At 33.8% G+C, this 22471-nt stretch overlaps 1 long non-coding RNA gene across 1 annotated transcript in view; it reads right to left on the bottom strand.

The window, feature by feature from the left end:
• Positions 1–22471, bottom strand: part of LOC117064850 — a 79675-nt gene that overhangs the window by 54939 nt on the left and 2265 nt on the right. The window contains exon 2 of the long non-coding RNA XR_004429712.1: positions 14335–14438. This is a non-coding gene — a long non-coding RNA (uncharacterized LOC117064850). The remainder of the gene's footprint in view (positions 1–14334; positions 14439–22471) is intronic.

Genomic DNA, 22471 nt, shown 5'->3' with positions numbered 1-22471 from the left:
TAAAGGGATCAATTCAACAGGAAGAGCTAACTATCCTAAATATATATGCACCCAATACAGGAGCACCCAGATTCATAAGCAAGTCCTTAGAGACTTACAAAGAGACTTAGACTCCCATAAAATAATAATGGGAGACTTCAACACTCCACTGTCAACATTAGACAGATCAACGAGACAGAAAGTTAACAAGGATATCCAGAATTGAACTCATCTCTGCACCAAGCGGACCTAATAGACATCTATAGAACTCTCCAGCCCAAATCAACAGAATATACATTCTTCTCAGCACCACATTGCACTTGTTTCAAAATTGACCACATAATTAGAAGTAAAGCACTCCTCAGCAAATGTACAAGAACAGAAATTATAACAAACTGTCTCTCAGACCACAGTGCAATCAAATTAGAACTCAGGACTAAGAAACTCAGTCAAAACCGCTCAACTACATGGAAACTGAACAACCTGCTCCTGAGTGACTACTGGGTACATAAAGAAATGAAGGCAGAAATAAAGATGTTCTTTGAAACCAATGAGAACAAAGATACAACATACCAGAATCTCTGGGACACATTTAAAGCAGTGTGTAGAGGGAAATTTATAGCACTAAATGCCTACAAGAGAAAGCAGAAAAGATCTAAAATTGACACTCTAACATCACAATTAAAAGAACTAGAGAGGCAAGAGCAAACACATTCAAAAGCTAGCAGAAGGCAAGAAATAACTAAGATCAGAGCAGAACTGAAGGAGATAGAGACACAAAAACCCTCCAAAAAATCAATGAATCCAGGAGTTGGTTTCTTGAAAAGATCAACAAAATTGACAGACCGCTAGCAAGACTAATAACAAGAAAAGAGAGAGGAATCAAATAGACGCAATAAAAAATGATAAAGGGGATATCACCACCGACCCCACAGAAATACAAACTACCATCAGAGAATACTATAAACACCTCTACGCAAATCACCTAGAAAATCTAGAAGAAATGGATAATTTCCTGGACACTTACACTCTCCAAAGACTAAACCAGGAAGAAGTTGAATCCCTGAGTAGAACAATAGCAGGCTCTTAAATTGAGGCAGTAATTAATAGCCTACCAACCAAAAAAAGTCCAGGACCAGATGGATTCACAGCTGAATTCTACCAGCAGTACAAGGAGGAGCTGGTACCATTCCTTCTGAAACTATTCCAATCAATAGAAAAAGAAGGAATCCTCCCTAACTCTTTTTATGAGGCCAACATCATCCTGATACCAAAGCCTGGCAGAGACACAACAAAAAGAGAGAATTTTAGACCAATATCCCTGATGAACATCGATGCAAAAATCCTCAATAAAATACTGGCAAGCCGGATTCAGCAGCACATCAAAAAGCTTATCCACCATGATCAAGTGGGCTTCATCTCTGGGATGCAAGCTGGTTCAACATTCATAAATCAATAAACGTAATCCAGCATATAAACAGAACCAAAGACAAGAACCACATGATTATCTCAATAGATGCAGAAAAGGCTTTTGACAAAATTCAACAGCCCTTGATGCTAAAAATGCTCAATAAATTCGGTATTGATGGAACGTACCTCAAAATAATAAGAGCTATTTATGACAAACCCACAGCCAATATCATACTGAATGGGCAAAAACTGGAAAACTTCCCTTTGAAAACTGGCACAAGACAGGGATGCCCCCTCTCACCACTCCTATTCAACATAGTGTTGGAAGTTCTGGCTAGGGCAATCAGGCAAGAGAAAGAAAACAAGGGTATTCAGTTAGGAAAAGAAGAAGTCAAATTGTCCCTGTTTGCAGATGACATGATTGTATATTTAGAAAAACCCATTGTCTCAGCCCAAAATCTCCTTAAGCTGATAAGCAACTTCAGCAAATCTCAGGATACACAATTAATGTGCAAAAATCACAAGCATTCTTATACACCAGTAACAGACAAACAGAGAGCCAAATCAGGAATGAACTTCCATTCACAATTGCTTCAAAGAGAATAAAATACCTAGGAATCCAACTTACAAGGGATGTCAAGGACCTCTTCAAGGAGAACTACAAACCACTGCTCAGTGAAATCAAAGAGGACACAAACAAATGGAAGAATATACCATGCTCATGGATAGGAAGAATCAATATCGTGAAAATGGCCATACTGCCCAAGGTTATTTATAGATTCAATGCCATCCCCATCAAACTACCAATGAGCTTCTTCACAGAATTGGAAAAAACTGCTTTAAAGTTCATATGGAACCAAAAAAGAGCCTGCATTGCCAAGACAATCCTAAGTCAAAAGAACAAAGCTGGAGGCGTCACGCTACCTGACTTCAAACTATACTACAAGGCTACAGTAACCAAAACAGCATGGTACTGGTACCAAAACAGAGCTATAGACCAATGGAACAGAACAGAGTCCTCAGAAATAATACCACACATCTACAGCCATCTGATCTTTGACAAACCTGAGAGAAACAAGAAATGGAGAAAGGATTCCCTATTTAATAAATGGTGCTGGGAAAATTGGCTAGCCATAAGTAGAAAGCTGAAACTGGATCCTTTCCTTATTCCTTATACGAAGATTAATTCAAGATGGATTGGAGACTTAAATGTTAGACCTAATACCATAAAAGCCCTAGAAGAAAACCTAGGTAATACCATTCATGTGATCCTATAATAATTTCAGTATATATAAACCAGAATGTTAAGTATTGGTCCAAAATGTGGAAAAATTTTTTTTAAAAAGCTGAGGAATGTATTATTTTTCTCCTATTTCGATGAGCAGAAACTAGAATGGAGAGCAATTGAGACAATGCTGGCACAGTCATCTCAAGACTCTGAGTCAATTCTTAGCTATCACAACTCTGGAGTCCTAGGAAATATTTTGATAGACATACCTAAACTTACCATGACAGCAACTTCATAGTGCCAGAGAGGAAACCCTGTACTCAAGAGAAGGGTGAGAAAAAGTAGGAAATGTCTGTAAATGGGAAGAACTTAAGTTTAAAAAAAAAATTATCTGAATGTTGGAAATGAGCAGAAGGAATTCCTGGGTGTTCTTTTATTGTGATTCTGAGTTTGAAACTTTGATTTATTTTATATTGACTGGACTATTCCACAACTCTGTAGGAGTAGAGTTTAACTTGCAGATTTTTGTCTGGAAAAGATGCAAGTAATTAATTTTGATGGGAGAGATAACCCCAAGGGTAGGACATTAAACAGGTTTGTATCTAACCCAACAATTTTATGCTAGATTGCTCATAGATGCCAAGTTCCTTAAATATTCTTTGAACTTATGTACATGTGTGTTTTAAATATATTTTACTAGTTTTCTTTTTGTTTAATTACTTGAATAAAACCTTAGACACACATTCATTTTATATTTGCATGAGAGTAACAGTGTTACTATTTTGAAAATTATACTTTATGTTTCTCTTGGCAGAAGATGAAAAATATCTAGCCAGACATATGCTAGAAAACTAAAACTATTTATTATGTGAGTATTCAAGGAGAAGGAGGAAAAAGAGTTCTAATTTGTTAATCAACTCTTGTGCTCTTCATTATTGTGAGGGGTCTGGGACATTGTCAAGTAGGAGGATTGGAAGAAGCAAGAAGAACTAAATTGATGCACATTAAAAAGAGCTGAGCCAGAGAACTGACAGGTGAAATAATGGAGAGCCTTATAAGCTGTAGTCCAGTGGGAGAGTCATTATTTCTTTATTTAAATTGTTGAGAAGATTTTGGAGTACTTGTGATACAAGAGAAATATAAAGATTGACAGTAATGGCCACAAGAGACTATTAAAGGACTGTGTTGTACTTAATGAGAATACATTTTTGTGTATTTTTGTGAAGAAACTAACCACATAAAGACATATGTGATTTTTCTTTAAATATGATAAAGCAACTTCTCAAGACAGAATGTTTGTGAGCATGTTGTCCAAAGTTTCATTTAAATTTGCCACTAGGGAAATATACTTCTATAAAAGACATTTCAAATTTTTATATTTGACAGAGAATTTTGGGGCGGGGGGAAGGTACTAGATTAAATTAACATAGTTACAAGAAGGGAAGAATTTGCTAATACTATTAGCATAGTAATTAGACTGGTTAAAGGATCTTGTGACTTTAAATATCTGATTTGAGGATTTGGGGGTGAGAACAAGCCCAGTAGCTGTCCCGATTGTAATCTAACCTCCCAGAACTTTCGGTTCATCGCTTCTAACAATCAAGCTGGCTCCAGATCATCTTCCAGAAAATCATTCAAATTATTTTATTCAGAATGATCGGTAACATGACATTGGCTTTTTTTCAGGGTTAGCAAAATCTGTGTTTTATTGTGACAGCTTACTGGACCGTGTATGTGTTAAATGTAGGTTAAGTGCTTAATACATTGCCTGACAGTAAACATTTAAAAAATAACAAAAAACTTAGTTATTTCCTATGAATGAAACAAACATTAGTACTAAGTATGAATTGGATAATAATTATAAAATTATAAACAAATGAGAAAAAATTGAGGCACACACACACTCATTTTACAATTTACCTATTCATCATTAACTCTAAAATCAAACAGTTATTTGATAAAAATTATTTTAATTACTCTCCCAACTATTTCAAGGTCACCCTGGGCAACAGGCCATATTTATTTCTTGGCACCATATCTTCCAAGAGGCTTTCATAAGCTGATTCCTACTCTGTTAGATATCGAATGTCGTCCACTCCTTCTCCAGCTCACTATTTCTCAGTTCTCACATTCTGTACAGTTTTCAACACCTATTTCACATACTAGCATTTCAGATAAGTGCTCTCTATCACCCAGCCTTGAGCAATTTCTTGCTTCTGTGATGTTCCCTGGCACCCTTTCTTACATTGTTGTTGAAAGGCATTGCTTGCTACCATGTATTAAACATATTTACATCCTTCCTTCCCTATTGGGCCATAACCTCCTTTTATACAACATTTCATTATCTGAATGATTGCATCTTAATTTTGCTTTGTTTCCTGAATCAATACTTTGCATCCATATTCTGTAGTTAAGATTTTGCTGAACAGGAAAAGCAATCAGACTTCCTCTGCACTCTGCTAAAAATGATGTGTGATGTGGTCATCCACCTCCACCACAAAAGTGGCAGTTACAGCTGTGTCTGTTCTTCTTTCTCGTTTACAGAAGAATACAGCCCTGGTCAGCTAACGGTGACAATTTGGAAGGATGGTAGAAGTTGGATGTACCTGTAGTCTTAAAAATTCTCGATAGGATCTCCTTCTCCACAGGTCAGAGGGCTGGAAGTTAAATATCTTTTACAATCACATGCCCCTAAAGCAACCACAACTTTTCAAGCAAGGAGCAGTATTTTTTCTTGCTTACAGACATGCTCTACACAGAGTTTCAAACACAGGGACCAGAAGCACTATCTATGCTTCATTACCATTTAAATAGGCTGATCAATGAGAATTAGCATATAATTTGAATTACAACACCCACCTCCTGCTTCTTAGGAGTGTTGGTCCTCCAACCTTTTGGAAGTAGTTTCTACATTTTCCAGAGAGGATTCCCTCTTCAAATCTAAAAGCAGGCATATGCCTGTGTTTGGTGTAACAATTTAAATGGAGTCATTGATCCCTGATTCTGCCCAAACTTCATCTACATACAACATAATCTATTGTCCTGTTAAAACACAAAATGTGTAATAGCCCCCTCAACCAACTCATTACAATGAATATTTTGATTCAATGTCACCCTTAGTTTTAAGTATATACTTTCACTGCATCCATTTAACCAGGAGACCTACAGCTATGTTGTCATGTCTCCACGTATGTGAATATACTGACCTAATTAACACTTACGGTAGAGCTATTTTATAATTTCACACACTTAGTCAGATTTATTTATATAGATGACCACTTCAGATATTTTTTAACTGCGAATTTTCCGTGTATATAGTGAAGATAGCAAAGAAGTACTATCTAGGATGCAGTTGTGATTGCAGTCAGCAGTGTGTACTCTGGAACTGTAAGGAATCTCCAGCTGAGAGCTTGGAGATTATTATTTAATGTTCAGATGATATAAAATTCTCTCCTTTCAACTAGTAATTCTTTTGATCCTCAAGTAACTTTCCAACCCTAGGTATACATAATTTTGATGTAGTTGAAAAGGGAATGATAGTGTTAGGCAGGCATATCCACTTCTGGGGTTCATAAAATATTTTTATATCTGTGTTCCAATATTGCATGTTTTGTTCCATCATATTATCTTCATTTAAAAGTGCTATTTATTCTTATTGAATGTTCTCTCTTCCTCAAATATCCAGTGTTTCCTGGGGACATAGTAGACTTTATCTTTTTTATATTACTGTGTCTTCATATGATAGTGTACTATCATAGTCCCTGTATCACAGTTAGCATTCACTATAAATGAGTTGAATGAGTGGACAAGGGTATTTGCAAGTGCTAACCTGAATAGGTTTTTGTTCCCTATTAAACTCCATCAATTCCCTAGGCTACTCCAAATAAACATATTTTACATAAAAAATTCAAGATTGGTTTGGATATGCAACCTCAGTGAAATTTCCATAGCCTATTTTTCCATCCAGATTGCTACTGGTAGACTTCTGCTATGTAGCAATAAATAAATAAATAAATAAATAAATAAATAAATAAAAATTGTACAGCCAGCAGACAAATTAAAGTGGATTCTAATGATGCCATAAAATGGTATTGTCAGGCCTCTGAGCCCAAGCCAAGCCATCGCATCCCCTGTGACTTGCACCTATACGCCCAGATGGCCTGAAGTAACTGAAGAATCACAAAAGAAGTGCAAATGCCCTGCCTCTCTTTAACTGATGACATTCCACTACAAAAGAAGTGAACATGGCTGGTCCTTGCCTTAAGCGATGACATTATCTTGTGAAATTCCTTTTCCTGGCTCATCCTGGCTCAAAAATCTCCCCCACTGAGCACCTTGTGACCCCCACTCCTCCCCGCCAGAGAACCCCCCTTTGCCTGTAATTTTCCTTTACCTACCCAAATCCTATAAAACGGCCCCACCCTTATCTCCCTTGGCTGACTCTCTTTTCGGACTCAGGATTCAGCCCGCCTGCACCCAGGTGATTAAAAAGCTTTATTGCTCACACAAAGCCTGTTTGGTGGTCTCTTCACACGGACGCGCATGACAGGATAGTGCTCTCTAGAGCCACTTTTAAGGTGATGAGGATTTGGAATCCATAGATCTCTTAGGTAGAAATGTGTAGGTTGAGGACCCAGTCCTCAAATAGATATTTATTGGGAATTTTTATAACTTTAAATTTTAAATAATTATAGGCTGTATTTCCTGTGCATCTATAGTTATTTAAACATTTAAATAATTAGATAGATAGAAATGATATAAATCCATTTTGGTTATCAAAATGTTTTCATGTTTTTCTTCTCATACAGAAATGGTGCACAATTTAGTTTCTGTAATCATCTTGTGTTTACAAGGATTTGGGATGATAGTATGTATAGAATTACTCAAGGTGGCAAGAAAGCAGTTAACATCAAAAACAACAAGAAAGTAGAAAGATTTATTTGGATTTTTTTGCTGAAACATACTTTGTAATGGTTATATAGCTGATGTACTTAATTAGAGTATGAGCTATTTCCTAATTTTATTGACCCATTATTTTGTATAAACATGCACACACAAATTGAATTATATTTCCTATATACGCATTAAAGTCCCAGTCATGTTTCCATATTCAGACTACAATCACTCTCAAGAAATTCTTTCTTCAATAACCTTAGAAAACTAATTTAAGGATCATATGCTCAATGTATGTTTCTCTAATCTCATCAGCTAAACAAATTTTCTTACTCCTCTGAATCCCCCCTTTTAAAAAATATATACCTTCCTTGGAGCTGAAATAATTGTCTATCTCATGTAAAACTTTATTATAGGCACCATTATGTTCCCCTTTGAACCATTTTCTCCCAGAGGGCAGGATGCATCAGTTAATTCCCTTTATATTTTGGAGCCTCTAGTTGACAAGTATTTCTGAAAGAGTCAGTGAGAATTTACACTTACATCCCAAAATATCTATCTTGGTTTCCCAACATTCACACTAATCATTCAAAACTTGTGAAATGGAGAGACAGAAGAAAAAAGAGAAAGGAGGAGAATGGAGGGGAGGGAGGGAGTGTGTGTGTGGGGCGGGGGAGAAAGAGAGAGACAGAAAGAGAGACAGAGAGAGAGAGAGAATCTTATAATATACCTCTGACTTTGCCCAATTTAAATGTTTCATACTGTACTGTGCTGGAAATAAAGTTTATGCCAGCAGGTTCAAAGTTTTAAATTATTAGAAATAATTGTTATCCTAAGGAACTGCTATATATATGGTCAGAATGGTAAAATGATTTTTGTTAGAAATCACATTTAAATTAAAGTCATTTATTATGGATGTAGTCTGTACTCTGGAAGTGCTGAATATAGTACTTAGTCAGCTGGAGTTCTAACCCAATTTATTTCTTTGCTAGCAATCAGTCTGGAAGTAGTAGAATATCTGGGGACTCGTTGTCTGAACCAAAAATAAAATTTGTTGCTTTTTTTTTAAACCCAATGCTAAAACACAGTCACTATTTTGTATAGTTCTTATTATTCCTATATATTTCTATAGCTCATATAAAATTTTACAGTAAATTATTGACTAATAATAAGAAATAAATTATTAATTTTAAAGATTGTGAAAAATTACCGCTAATAATGAACAGAGGAAAATCCATGGAGGACAAATTGATATAGCCAGAGTTATTTTTTTCCTCTTCTAAAATGAATACCATTTTTATATATCTGTAGCTAAACATAAAAAAAAAAATTCAACTTAATTGTGTTAAAAGTATGATAATCCTTTCTGTACATTGGGAAAATTTAATCTAAATAAAGGTCAGCTGTTCTACTGCTGGGATATGATATTTGCTATTCTAGAGCTATTTCCTCAATTTATCAGTAAGAATTTATGTAAATGTATGTAAACTGCAGTGGAGTTTAGAGAGAAGCTGTGATTTATTTATTTAGGGCTTTTATAAAGTTTAAAATTGTTGGAGAGGGCAGAAGAATATGAAGAAAATGAGTTAAACCAAAACAAATAAACTAACAAAAATAATTATATTATTTATAAATTTTACCATATCAAAATGAAAATATGCCTCCATTAACCTATAGATTATTTTTTTGCCATAAGTATGTTAAAGTCTTTAAGTATTACTGAATCAGCAATGTAACAGATTGAATCACACAACAGGATGTAGTCAGCCTTCTATGATTGATAATACAAGGACTTACCTTAATTTTTTCATCAGCATGTTAGGAAAATGACAGCAAACAAGTAACAGCATAATAACAAACAAGACAACCATACACATATACTCACATACATTTTTTTCTCTCTACACTAACAAAAATCTGCTCAAAGCCCATAGACTACATCACTTCTGTGAATTAACTTTCTGAAGCAGATAAAAAATGCCTTAGTATGACAGATGCCTATGAAATATGCATAAAAGAGACAGAATTTTTCTCTCTTGCTCATTATTTAATTAAAATTCAGTGTATCTCCATTTTTCAGAAGATAGGGGGATCCATGAGGATATGTACACTCTTATTTGTTTCCTTTCACTATTGCCTAGCTCAAGTTGTCATATATGCAAAGCAGTCTGTAATTAAGTTTAAATATATAGCTTTCCTTGTAAACAAATCTGTTATTAAAATAAATTTTGCTATTTTATTTTTACTCAGATAATCTGTATTTGCTACAGATATAAGGAAATTAAGATAAAATATAACTTATTATTGTCCTAACAAGTGATGACTTCTGTTAAAGTTTTGGTATTAATATGTGCACCTTTTTCCATAACATTTAGAAAAATGGGACTGTACACTTTTGTAATTTCCATTTCTCACTTGTTTATATCTGCAGTTTCTCACTTCTCATTTCAAAACATAAATATGCATTATCACTTTAAATTCTACAGTGTGTTTAATCTACATTTTATAATTTTTAATACTGTGATTAACAATATTTTGCTTATATAGGACTATACTTCATTATTTCCTCATGATGAATTCACTAAAGTGAACTTATGATCCAACATGTAAGAAACTTGGAAGTCATCAAACTTGTTCTAGATGCAAAAACAAATAAAAAAAGGAGAACAAACTGAAAATAAGCAACTCTGCTTAGATTCATCAGAGAATTGAGGTCACAGAGCAAACTGTTGTCCATCCCCACCAAAAGTGGGGGGACATATAGGTAGATATAGAGAATCACATTTCATTAGAGCAAACGTCCAGAAAGAGGAACCACAGTCAGAGCCAGACCAGGATAGGATAAAAGAAAGAAAAAAGAAACAGAAAAGACTGTAATTAATGAATTGCTGAAGGTTCCATATACGCTGTAAACCAAAAATAAATTCTCAAGTGCTCCTCTCAGCCAAGGGCATTCCAAAGTTAACCTGAAAAATGAGTTCAGGCCATGATGGGAAGCGGTAGCTGGACATGCCTGATTATAACCTCCTCCCTTTTGGAATTACTGATATAACAGGCTCTTTAAGTCTGATAAGAAACATTTACTGTCTATTCTCTGTGAAGCCTGCTAACTGGAGACTTCATCTGCATGATAAAACCTTGCTTGATCTCTATAATCCCTTATTGTAATCCAGACATTTCTTTCTATTGATAATAATGCTTTCAAGCAATTGCTAATCATAAAATATTTAAATCTACCTGTGACATGAAAGCCCCTGCTTCCAGTTGGCCCGCCTTTCTGGACCAAACCAGAAATATGTACCATACATGCAAGGTACATCTTACATGTTTCCATTGATGTTGCATATCTCCCTAAAATGTGTAAAACCAAGCTGCACCCCAACCACCTTGGGCACGTGTTGTTAGGACATACTGAGGCTGTGTCACTTGACAAAAATAAACTTTCTAAATTGATTCAGACCTGTCTCAGATGCTTTTGTGTTTACAACACAAAATGAGTCTTAAAATTTTGGTGGGGCCTCATTTTAAGAAGATCACCACATTTGTGTCTGCTTTGCCTCCAAGAGCTCTACCAGGTTGACTCAGTGAAGAGCAGATAAAAAGCCTCAATACCAGCCAGGCTTGTTGGCTCACGCCTATAATGTCAGCAGTTTGGGAGGCCAAGGCAGGCAGATCACGAGGTCAGGATATGGGGACCATCTTGGCTAACATGGTGAAACCCCATCTCTACTAAAAATACCAAAAAAAAAAAAAAAAATTAGCTGGATGTGATGGCAGAAATCCATCCATCTCTAGTCTTCCCATCCCACCTATGGAAAAAACAAAACAAAATACAACCAAATAGCTGGGCACTCGTGAATACACAGTCTTACTGAAAGACTGAGATCTCATCACAGAACTGTAGTATACTTCCCCTCACCCCACACCTTACAACCATATCAATAGGCTTCTATATAATAATAGAAGATTACAAATAAAAAAATTGGAAGTCTCAAGTTACTTAAGAAATTTCTTTGGAAACTCAAAGAAAAAAAGGGAAACAAAAACAAGGACATCAGAGGAAATTTTAGCCTCTGATACCTGTAGCTATGGCAAATGGCAAACAGACTAACTCCTAGCCAGCAAAACATAAAACCTCACACTAATGGCCTTTATACCTCAGTTCCTTTTACCTAGTACATCATATCCTACTTTCAATAAAAACAACAACAAAAATCAAAAAGCATACTAAAATGCAAAAACCACAGTTTTAAGAGAAAGGACAAATGTCAGAGTCAGATTCAAAAATGGCAGAGATCTTAGAGTAGTCAGCATATCTATTTAAAACAATTATGATTAATATCCTAAGGGCTCTAATGAAAAAAAAAAATGAACCACATGCCAGAACAGATGGGTAATGTAAGCAAAGAGATGGAAACCCTAAGAGACAAAAGGAAATGCTCAAAATAAAGAATACTGTAGGAGAAATTAACAATGCATTTAATTAGCTCATCTGTAAATTGGACATGGCCAAGGAAATATCAATTAGCTTGAAGATATGTCAACAGATACTTTCAAAACTGAAATTCAAATAGAAAACATTTAGAAAGATGAAACAAAATATTCAAGGACTGTGGGAACAATTACAAAAAGTGTAACATATGCACGTAGGAATATTAGGAAAAGAGAGACAAAATGAATATTTGAAGTAATAATGGCCTAGAATTTTTATTAAAATTAATGACATCAAACCAAAGATCCAGGGGGTCCAGAGAACATGAAACAGGACAAATATCAAAATATTCGTAATGTAGAAAATGAAAGACAAAGAGAAAGTCTTGAAGGAAATCAGAGATAAAAACACTTTATCTATACAGGATGAAAAAAATACCTTATCTATATAGGATGAAGTGTAAGAATTACAGTGAATTCATCATTAGAATCCAAAACAAAAAGAGAGTGTACCGTATCAATGTCTCAATTTTCACTTCATGTATCCCCCCCTTGTTTTTTCTGAGACAGACTCTCATTCTGTCACTCAGGCTGGAGTGCTGTGGTGCAATCTTGGCTCAATGCAACCTCTGCCTCCCAGAGTAGCAGTTATTACAAGCATGTGCCACCACGCCTGGCTAATTTTTGTATTCTTAGTAGAGATGGGATTTCATCATTTTGGCCAGGCTGGTCTCGAACTCCTAGCCTCAAGCAATCCACACACCTAGGCTTCTCAAAGTGCCGGGATTACAGGTGTCAGTCACTGCACCTGGCCCATTTATCTCATTTTTAAATCGCTGTTTAAAGATTTCTGCCTAGGATGAGTTACTTGACTCTTCCTTAAGTTTTTGCTTTGTGTGTTTCTCTTGTGAATCATCTTAATTTTCTTAGCTATTACTGCTTTAAGGCCCTTTCATCTGAAAGAGTAAGAAAAAAACATATATATATATATACACACACACACACATATATATATGTATGTGTGTGTGTATATATATGTATGTATGTATGTATATATATATACACACACACACATGCACACTCACAGAACTACATATATATATGTATATATATATATGTGAAACTTGGTCCCACTATCCACCATCCATTTACTTAATTTTTCTTATCTAGTATACCCATATAGAAGTATGAGAATTATTATCATGGTCCCCTAAGGGTAATAATTTTATCATCTGAAGTATAGTTCTTAAGTACAATTTATTTTATCTTTATTTTTATAGAGTCTATTTATTTCCAAAGTTATATAGGTAAGTACCATTTTCCCAACCCTCTTCAGTAAGGTAATTTTATGCATTTATTGTATATTTTTATTTTGTCAAATTTTCCATTCCAATCTGGGATTCTCCAACTTACTAAGTGATTAAATTTTCCTGATTTGGGTACATTAAGATTAACTCTATATACTATATAGTTCTATGGGTTTTGGCAATAGGAATGGTGTCATTTACTCCCTAATACAGTGTCACACAGGATAATTTTACCACCTTGAAATACCCCTGCTTCATCTACTTAATAGTCTTTCTCTCTCTCGATTCCTTGGCAACTAGTGATCATTTAACTGTCTTCTTAGTTTTCATTTTTCAGAATATCATGTAATTGGTATGATACAGAATATAGCCTTTTAAATGACTCTTTCACTATGTAATATGCCTTTAAGATTCTTTCATGTCTTTTTATGGCATTTTCTTCAAAATTGTTGAATAATATTCTGCTATATGAATATATCACAGTTTGTTCATTCATTTACCCATTGAAAGGCATCTTGGTTGTTTCTAGTTTTAAGTGACTATATGCAAAACAGCTACAACATCTGTTTGCTGGTTTTTGTATTAGTCATATAAATCCTGTTGCCACCAAACAGAATATTGACAATTTATTTGTATTCCTAATTATTAAAAGTATTTTAGTTAGGGTATGTAAAATCAGTATCTGAATATTATATAATTGTACTAAATCCTTCAAGATGATTATTTTATAGAAAGCAACATAAAGTTAATTGATGAAAAACAATTACTACTTTGGAAACCTTTGAATATAAATTTTACAAAGTATGTTTGCTTCGGAATTTTTTACATGCCACCTTAACAATACTTGTTCTTCAAAACATCCTTCCTGAAAGCCAGATTTATATATGATTGAATTTATCATGGTGGATGCAAGGAAAATGATTGGGTCAGGCTTGTCTTAGGGCTGCCAGCATCAAACGTACGAAGTTATTATAACCAAGGTCTACAAAAAGTCATAAAGAAGCAGACTTGAGAAAAATGAAGGGAGCCTGTGAAAGTTACTGTACTATTTGTTCACTACGAAGAGGTTGGGGAATGATCACTGACCTCTAAGTAACAGAGAATGGAACTCATCTTTCACTTCTGAATGAGCTCCTGGCTGTAATTGATGGCATCTCCTGAAATGGCTGCGATCATTAGGGCTCCAGTGACTGAATTAAAAGAAAATGAAGGATGCAGATGGCTGTAATAAAGCAGGAAAATGCATTTCTTCCTGGTGACAGATACAACTGATCATTTTACAAGGAAGTGCTTTACTAAAAGTGTTTCAGCTATGTAGTTCTCAGGGAAAATGAAGAGTAATGTAAAAATTGGACAAGATGAAACTGGCTGTTTCATTCCAGATATTGACTGCACAAGTCACTTTCAATAAATCAGCTGCTTATTGTACCTAAGACAGCAGTTTGTTAATATTATGAGGTGCTACAAAATGTTCTCTTTGGTTAGGCAATCTTTGAGCATCACATGATAAACTTAAAAGTTTTATTTATTTTTTTATTTACTGTATGTTTTTCAAATTATCAACACTTGAACTGCTAGACATATTTATTTGGAAACAGCTTTGATTATCTAAAATATTCAAGGGTCAGCAATCTGTTCCTGTAAATGTCCAGATAATACATATTTTAGACTTTTGCGGGCAATGTAGTCTCTGAAACAACTGCTTAACTCTGTAGTTGTAGGGGGAAAGCATATGAAGGCAATGGTAAAAGAATGGGCACAACTGTGTTTCAATAAAACTTTACAAAAACAATGTACAACTGGATTTGGCCTTCATACTGTAATTTGTGAATCTGCAATCTAAATACTCTATTCAGCATACCAAATGATGTTGTGAATAACAACAATTACAAATCTTAAAAACTTTCTACAATGAAATAAATAAAATGTTAAAGCTAAATATTTTAGTCTTCTACTAGAAATGAGGGTATGAGCCTTTATAACATTTAAATAAATATGGAACACTGTTTTAAAAGAACCACAGGTTAATGACAACTTGCATTTTTCAACCATGAAAAGAAAACACAACACTTTTATAATAAATGGAGTTTAAATAAATATAGTTTTGTTTGTTTGTTTTTTAGCTTGAAGAGATTCTGTGTGTCATACTCTGAAACGATTACTCTGAGAGTCAGAATTGTTCATTCTGTTATTTCCTAGACATTGACTTACCACCTTCACACTTCCCCTTTCAATACTGAAATTAAGAGAAATGCTCCTCTCTGTTGTCAAGTTCAAAGACGTTTGTGAACTGTCTCATTTTTTGGGATTCAGTTTCTTAGAAGTCCTTTAGTTCTTCCCCAAGGCTGAGCAGATAACAGCTGTCTTTTTCTTTGATTATGTAGTTCCTTATCTGTCAGGAATCTCTTTAGTTTAATTTAAAAAAAAACTGAGTTCTCCCCTGGTAGCCACCTTGCCTATCACTACCCTAACAGTAAGTGAGAAAAGATGGTGAGGTGTTTTCAGTCTAGAAACCTTTGTTGGGTCAAAAGTTTAAAACATTTTCTCAAGAAGCTTGCTGGAAACCTATAAAATGCTATTTTGAAGTATTTATGAAATACTAGTTTGTCAAAAAAGTAATCATAAATACTGCTTTGGAAAAAGTATAGAATAAAAGCCTGTTTTTCATCTGGTTTTAAGGTTAGAAGGTTCCATCAAACATTGATCTTTACTTTCCAAGAAAGGTATTTAACAACCCACACGGGTTCCAGGTATGCAGACCATAATTTAATCTTTTAAAACATTATTGAAAATGAACTTAAAAATACCCTTTCAGTACAATAGCCATCGATTTTTGAATAAATCATTTTGTAAAAAATTTTTAGAGCAAAAAAATGATTTTAGATTATGGGCTACCTAGACTGTCAAGGACTTTTAGCACATATTCTCTCTAACAGTCCAAAATTCACAATGTGTAAATTCCAGTCACCTAACTTCTGGCTTTGCAGAACACAGAATACTACTGTTAAAATTCCAAGAACTGGATTTCAAATATTACATCAAAAAAATACCATTTTTCTCTTTATAAATCTTTATGTGTTAGTTACGGAAAACATACAAATTAAGAACATCATAAATTTTAGAGATTATTATTACTGATACACAGTATAATACATTTAATTGTAAGAGATGATAGAACCAAGTCCCTTTGGAACAACAACAGAAAAATCATTGGGGATGTATTCTATCTACATTATAATGGTTTCTTTTGTCTAAATCTAGTTACATGAAATTAAGTGAGGTAATGACTGTGGAAATAAGTGGGAGAATTTATAAGTTCAAATGGTAGTTAATAGAAACAAGAAAAATCTGACTATAATTGGGTATATATATATGTATGTATGTATATTTGTATGTGTACACACATATATATGTATATAAAGAGAAAGAGAGAGTCCTTAAAAGAGTGAGAAAAAAAAATAAGGATTTAGCTATTAATGGGGCCAAAAGTGACTTCTGTAAAAGAACTCTAGAGCAGCATTCAGTAAAACTACAGAGGTAAGGAATATATATAGGCCCACAAACTAAGTTTGGGCTACTGTCTGTTTTTATATAACTAATGTACTACAATTTTTTTACCTCTTTAAATTGTTTTAAAAGATACAAAAAATATTTTGTGGCACATGAAGACTTATGTAAAATTTAAATTTTAGTGTTCAGAAATGAAATTTGAATTTCATCAATTAAAAATTTTGTGGAAACTTGTTTGTCATTTAAGCATTTACTTATACCCTTGATTTTACCTCTTGGCTTTTCAAGCCTGAAATATTTACTACCTGACGTTTATGAAAAAAAAAAAAAGTTTTCTGATTCCTACTAAAGCAATCTTCTAAGATCAAGGTGTTTTCACAACTCCAATTCTTTACCGTAAGTTTGTGTCACTCTCTTGCTTCTTACAAAATTGAGGATATTTATTCTTTCATATCTATCTTTTCTAGGGAAACTTAAAATTATGTTAAAAGTCACAGACAAACTTGTTTTTCAAAATTCTGTGCTTGGAAAACCATAATACATATTGAAGATTTTTCTTTAAAATACATTTCAAGTTTGAGTTATATATTAATATAATAAGAAACAGAAGCCAAAATATTTGAACCATTATGGAAAGATTGTATTAGAAAAATTGAATAAATTACTTATACATAATAGAGGTCTCAATCCCTGGGTAGTCCCAAGTGTTGCAATTTCCGGGGAGTCATCCAGACATGTAAAACTAAAGTAAAAAATGGATTAAACACCTGTGGTAAGAAAATTTGAAGATGTACTAAAAATGTCCCACCCCTGGTGTTCATGCCCTGTATAATTCCTTTTCTTTTAAACTGGACAAGACCAGTGAATATAATGAGATTTCACTCTGATGATTAGATTATGTTACATGGCACAGTCGGTTTCAAGAAAAGAAGATTATCTAGGTGAGCTGACTTAATCACATGAGGCTTTTAAATCTGAGTCTAGAAGTCAGAGAGAAAATCAGTGATTCAAAGCGACAAGAGCCAGGCTTTAGGAGTTGAGAATGGTCTAGAGTCAATAGCCATACAAGAAAATAGTAACATTAGTCCTATAACCTCAAGGAACTGAATTCTGCCATGACCTGAATGAGCTTTAAAGATAATGAAGTCTCAGATGAGATAGCAGCCTGGCTGACACTTTGATTTCAAACTTGTGAAACCATAATCAGAGCAACCATGCTATGCCAGATTACTGACACAGAAATCATGAAATATTAATACATCTGTGTTGTTTTAAGCTTCTAAATTTGTAGTGAGTTGCAACACAGCAATGGACAAGTGACACACACCCAATTTGTCGTCAAAGGTAAACTGAAACCTTCCTCCTCTTTCTAGAGAAGCTTGGGGAACTTCTGCTTAATCATCGCTGGTTCAGTTGTCACTTTTTAACCGAATGTCAATTTCCCTATATGTTTATTGCCTCCTACCTTTGGACTGCCTTTCTTACTCTTAGCTACTACATTTATGACACTTCTGTTTTTTGGAATTATTTGAGTTAATTGGGGTAGTGCAAAAAAGCAGGCAACATGAAAAGAGGAGTAGATATCTCTCTAAAAAGTATCTTTTGACCCTTTGATCCTGAGGGAATTTGGTCTGTTTTTTATTTGGATTCCTGTTCTCCCATGTTTCTAGACTCCCTCCTTTGTCAGTTTGCCGGTTATTTTCAAATTCCTGGTGAAGAACAGTTCATCCAGTCTCAGTTCTTTCAAGTTTTCTCCCAGAGGCCTCCTTTTCATAATCAAATATGCATATGTCTCTTAATCTCCAAAGAAGGATGTTATTCCTTGAAAGAAGCCATTTTATTGACTCAGATTTACCATTTTGGGGGATGAAGGTAGAGGCAATATATTGTAAGACTGCAATGTGTAAATGTCATCTTTAATATAAGGTAGTTAAATGCATAACACGTTTGTGATGACAATAGAATAAATTAAAAATGACATGACCTCTGCTGAGAAGCTTTAAAATTGCTACACTCTCTCTAGTGATTGTTTTATTGCTTGGAAGAGAAAAATATTCAAAACCTAAACATATTAAAACTTAAAGTTGGCTTGCTTTTCTACTACTTTGGTGTGAATATCAAGTGGCTAGATACATTTTCTGAGATGTTAGTTGTAGTGAATCATGTTCCAAATGTTAGGCTACAACATTTTGGGAGATAACTTCACAGAAGCTTGTGATGTTTTAATTTCATCTCAATTAGAGCTTTTATTTCTATGTTTTTCCCCTCTAATTACTCTTATTTTCATCTTTTTATACTTTGTATTCTATAATTCAGCAACAATAATCGCATTTGCTTCATCCATTTTCTGGGTGTTCCATCCAAATCAACCAATTTAGAATTTTTTTCTGTAATAAATATGGCTCTCCATTGTTCTTTCCAAGGCTAAACAATGTGCTCCTTTTTCTAATTTTCCTCAAAATTTCTCACAAAATTACACCAAAAGGTGATTTTCTTAACCAAATATCTCTAGCACGGGCCATTCTGTCTGTGTCTAAATATGTTGATTGTAGATCAAAAGATTTAGAGCAAAAGAAAATCCAAAGATGATATGACTCAAGGTATTTATTTATAGGTATAGATACAGCAGGTCTTCGAATAACTTTGTTTCATTGTCTTTAGGTTATGCATTGATGAGAAAAGTCAATTACTGGCTGAGACTACTGTCTGTATGGAGTTTGCATGTTTTCCTCATGTCTGCATGAGTTTACTCTGGGTACCCTGGTTTCCTCAAACATCCCAAGACCGTGTCCATTAGATTGTGTATAAGCTGTACTCATGTCTAACAGGTCCCACTTAAAACAAGTGTGAAGTTTCTCATTGATTCCCAAAATATTGGGTAAATAATTATCTTACTTGTTTTTATTAATCTTTCTTAAACATATGTATAGTTCACATTTACTTCAGTGTTTTACATTAAAATGTTTTGAGTCTTTATTTAGAATATTGGTGATGTTTCTGTGACCAGAATTGTGCTGTAGAAACTTAACTCTTGTTTATATCACTTAGACTGTGGTGAAACTGGTTTCCCTGTACTTTATTTTGCTTAAAGTTGCTGTTTCTAAGAACCTATCAATGATTTTTAGTGAGGACTTACAACAGTAAGGTTTTAGCTAAGTTTAACTCACTTGCCATATAATAATGTATTCTACATTGTTATTCTGCTATACGATTATAGCAGAAGCAGTATGAGGCTTCAGTTTTAGTTATTTTTTATATACTACTATTAATACATTTTTAAAACTTTTTCTGGTTCTCTCTTCCTATGCTTGTTAATCACTACTAGATTGCTTTATAATGTTATTTTGCGCACTTTTCTGACTGACAAGTATATATTCGCATAAAAACTGCTAAGTTTAGTGTTTGACCAGTTGACGGACTTAATGATAGTCTATGTATACTCTCTTAGAAATAATGTAGTATGGTAGGTATCACTAACATCTGAAGTTTTATTTTTTCTCATTCCTCTCAGACTCATTTAATTACTCTCCCTTTTATACTACCGAAGTATCTTACCTAATTTATATTTATCTTGAATTTAAAAGTTTTACTTACTAAAATAAAGTAAAATATAATGTTTAACCAACTCCATTGCCTAATACTGTCACAATGTAAGTGCTTAATTCCAGATAAGCTTTTCTTGTGAGTGGACAAATGAGGCACTTTCCTGAAAGACTGTGTACTTTTGATTGAGCTCCTATATTCTAGTTATGCATGCACTTAGGGTTCATGCCCTCACTTTCACATCACATGGAAAACATGCCCATAAATTCCGCAGGATTGGAAACCAGTCATTTTTATGGCTACCATTAGTGCTATATTTTTTCTCTTAGTTCTCTATTATAGTCATTTGATCAAATTAATGTTGAGTAGATGATGTGCAACTTATGAGTTTATACACTTTCCTACATGAAGGTTTCACTAGAGTGGGCAAGCTAACATTCATGAAATCATGACGCACATAGAATATGATCTTTCTAAAAATTTTCTATGTTTTTTACACAATGATTTATTTGCATAGCTAATTATATTCATATAATTTTTCTATGTATTTACTAAAACACATTTTTAGGAGCATTTTTTATTTGCTGAATATATTTTCATAATAATTTCAAATAACCTTTTTAAAATGCAGTATAACACAAAGGACTGAATTAGTAGACAGTCTTGTTTTAATTACATAGACATGAAGGTTTGATTCTTTACAAAATTGTAGTGTAAACTTTTAGAGGCTACTTCATGCTGTAGTTGAGCTATCTTTTCTGGCTATTAAATTATACATTTTGTTTTCTGTTGCCGTGTTGATTTATCATCTGTATTTAAAAAGCAAAATAACTGAGTGCAGAATAATGGAATTGTGTCCTCTGTGCTATTTAAAAGAAATCATCCAGATTTTTAACTTGTATCTTTTGGTACACACAGTGCTATTTTTTCATTACTTCAGCATGAGGTTTTTTTAAAGTCCATTAAACTTTCATATGGACAATGCCATGTCTACTTTTCTAAGAATAATGGCTTAGTCAAATATTCTTGTTAAATGTTTTGTCAGTCCCTCAATATATCTAAAGTGTCTATCATATGCCATTTAGAAAGATGCACTATTAGTAGTCAGCACTGACAGATAGGATAAATGGTAGGAATAAGAGTGATGGAGATATTATTCTGAAATTTTCTATTCTTTATTGTTTGTATTTTAACATATACTAGATGTATTAGTATCTTAACAGTTTCCACTCCAGTGGAATATTTCAAGACAGTATTTCTTTTGCAATACAAAAATGTCCTCATTTTCCTAAGCACCCTAAATAAAGAGAAGAGTGTGAACAGATCTCTGAAGATAGGAGAAAATGAATAATCATTTGTCAAAAATAGCAACTTAAAGGAGGTAGGAGAAACAGATTTTCAGAGAATTAATAAATATCAAAGGAATAAAAATGGCCTTTGGAGTTCCTCAATGTTTCGTTAAAAATAGAGAGATGAATGAAATCATACTGACTGTTTTCTCATGCTCACAGTTGTCAGCCTAAATTCATTTTAAATGGTGGTGGAGGCAGCATTGTTGGTACATAAGCTATTGATGAGAAATCAGAAATTTTAGCCTTTAACTTTACTGATGTTGAGAGAGCTTGTGTTTTTTATTGGAACACTCCTGCAAATTACATTGAAAGATGTTATTTTCCTTATGACCTCAATTAAACAATTAAAATGAGGAGTGCCTCCCGGGACATTGAAAAAGAAATATGAAACTTTGCATTTTGGCAAGATGATTACTTATCTGTACTCAATAAAAACATGTCAATCTTGTTAAAGTGAATTGTTGCTTCCACGTTTATTTTTGAAATAATTATTATTCTTTTAAGAGTTTACTTTTAAAAAAGTCAATATTCTAATATGCTTTGTGGAGGAGGATGAATCTATTAAACAATTTCTATCTCTCTTTTCAGAAATTTATAGTTTTACTGTACTTAACATAGTCTAGCAAATAATACTCAGTGACAACATTTTTTAATAAAATATGTGTAATTTACCTAAAGCGAAAGGTACATATGTTAAGAGTAAAGTTCCATGAGTATTCACAATTGCATACACTAATATAATCCAAACATCTGTCTAAGTATAGAACATTTTCATCAGCAAGATCCCTTAGGTCACTTCCCAGTCAATTCATGCTCAT

The sequence above is a fragment of the Trachypithecus francoisi genome, unplaced genomic scaffold (genome assembly GCF_009764315.1).
Source record: "Trachypithecus francoisi isolate TF-2019V2 unplaced genomic scaffold, Tfra_2.0 Lachesis_group2, whole genome shotgun sequence".
NCBI lineage: Eukaryota > Metazoa > Chordata > Mammalia > Primates > Cercopithecidae > Trachypithecus > Trachypithecus francoisi.
This window is presented reverse-complemented; position numbering and strand designations above follow the sequence as displayed.